Source organism: Cricetulus griseus, chromosome 3, assembly GCF_003668045.3.
Source record: "Cricetulus griseus strain 17A/GY chromosome 3, alternate assembly CriGri-PICRH-1.0, whole genome shotgun sequence".
NCBI classification, from domain to species: Eukaryota; Metazoa; Chordata; class Mammalia; order Rodentia; family Cricetidae; genus Cricetulus; species Cricetulus griseus.
Genome location: NC_048596.1, coordinates 138,596,773 through 138,599,033, shown reverse-complemented (window position 1 = coordinate 138,599,033; position 2,261 = coordinate 138,596,773). Strand labels below are relative to the sequence as shown.

The following is a 2,261-nucleotide window of genomic DNA, read 5'->3' as shown; positions in this document are numbered from 1 at the left end:
GAGTCTTTGATCCCAAGGATACATAAAACAGTCATAGAAAAGAGGTACCTGCACAACAGCATAAGAGTCCATGCTTACCACTCCCGCCTTAAGTGTGAGGAGCCCTTTGTTATTCTAACCTGCAAGAAAATAGAAATATAAAATATCATGGATGGAATTTTTGTCCAGACTGCTCTGTCTACTTTTAAATGATAGTGCAGGTAGTCCTCAATCCTAGACAGCCTACGCATGTACACTAAAAATAATTGACAATTGAGCCAAGGCAGTAGTTGTTTTTGCATGCATCATCCAGGGGATTGCTACTTGGGGTAACACTGCTGGCACTCCACCAGCAGTCCAGATGTCCTTCGTAAATCAGTTAGTTGCCAGAATATTGGGCATTTTCCCTCACTTCACTATGCATGAATGCTTGAATTTCATATTGTGAGGAATATTTTATTCTCTGAAAAACCAAGCATTTTCTACAAGAGAATGAGAAGTGCAGTGTAATATTGAATTCCATTGGTGTTTGTGTGTGTGTGTGTGTGTGTGTGTGTGTGTGTGTGTGTGTGTATGTGTGTGTGTGTGTGAGAGAGAGAGAGAGAAAGAGAGAGAGAGAGAGAGAGAGAGAGAGAGAGAGAGAGAGAGAGAGAAAACTCTGTACATCATTGCTAGATTAGGGTGAGCTTCTCATTCTTTTTCCCTTTCTTGAATCATTGATATGTGAAAGGAATCATGCAAAGTATCTATTAGGACTCTTAAAGAATCTGTTCGAGGTGTATCATCTACATACCAAAATGTATGATTTCTACTGATCATTTTGATCCATCTCAATGATCCTGAGTATTGTAGGGTTTGAAGTTTATTAGTGTTACACTCAAGAAACTGAGTGTGTATGCTTCCTTCTCAAAGTTCTGTGTACAAGTTCCTAACTCTGGGTTCTTATGTGAGTCTTCTCCCATAGCATGTATCTGAGTGAATTGCTTGCCCCGTGTCTGAGGTGTATCTGTTTGCAACCTGTAAGGTTTGTGAATGGGATGTCATCGACAATAAAATACATAGGGTATAAAAACAATTGAAGTGCATTCTTCCCAAATCAGGTCAAATACCTAATACTATCATGAAATGGACCACAAATACATCAAAAAATTACAATTTACTCCAGATTTTACCATGACAGTAAGATGTTGGTGCTTATTAGGTCTGAATGTGGAAGTGGATTGATGTTGTGACTGGATGCCAAGATGACCGTTACCATCAAGATATGTTCAGTTATACCTACAGAAATGGAATGGTTCCAAAACATGGTAAATTATCCCCAATTGTTGGCAAATAGGGATCAGGAGACTGCACACTACGAAATTCTCAGGAATGGTGGCATGGTATCCTACAATCTCTTCTCCTTTCGCCAATATAGGATTTTCCCAGTTCATGGCCTGTGAGATGCTTAGTGATGATTTCACCTCTTCCTAATCTTTGGATTCTATCTTTCAAGCAGGCATTGGTGAATACCTTCAAAGCAAGGTAGACTTATGGCTTAGGGGAGTATTACAGACAGTGATGCAGCAAATGATAGGACATGTTTCCCCGACCAAACATTGTTATTCACTCAAAATTTGGGAGACCAAAGCCAGTCTGCACCATTATCTGCCATCCCACAAAACGGAAGAGTGCTAGCCATATTCGGGAAAGATCATAGTTGTCAAGAGGACCTCCTGTCTGGACCTCAGATTGCCATTTGTATGAGTCGATCACCGTTCTCAGAGACTTGTTGTCCTCATCGATCCAGAGGAGCCCTGTCTTGACTCCTGAGTCTTTCCAATGCCACAGGAAGGCTAGAATAGCTAGTCTCTCTGGCTTTGAAATGGATGGCTTGTTGCTCAGGTTCTAAACAGAGGTACCGAACCACACAAAGAATGAACATATCATCTCTTGCATCTTAAAGTGTCCATGAGGTGAAACAGATCAATCTCCAATTTGCCACAGTACTTGATAAGACAGAGACACTTCACACAGCATTTAATGGGATGTGTTTCTAAACTGATGTCTACTTTACACAAAAATGGATAAAATATTTTTAAAAGAACACATCAAAAATGGCAGAGGTCATCCTCTAAAAAATTTAAATGGCATGCCAGCTTTTGGATTTCCTGAGAATGTATTCATAACCAGATGTTTGTTAGATTCCTATTCCTCCTGCTCCCGCTTCTCCTCTTGCTTTGCATCATCATCTCCCACCCATGGCCACTGAGTATATCTTGTTTCCCACAATACAACATGGA

General features: G+C 40.3%; 1 non-coding gene across 1 annotated transcript; it reads right to left on the bottom strand.

Moving 5' to 3' along the window:
• Positions 1–1,700: 1,700 nt before the first annotated feature.
• Positions 1,701–1,766, bottom strand: LOC113831467. The gene has a single exon (XR_003488678.1). It is a non-coding gene; the product is annotated as a small nucleolar RNA SNORD109A (small nucleolar RNA).
• Positions 1,767–2,261: the final 495 nt, after the last annotated feature.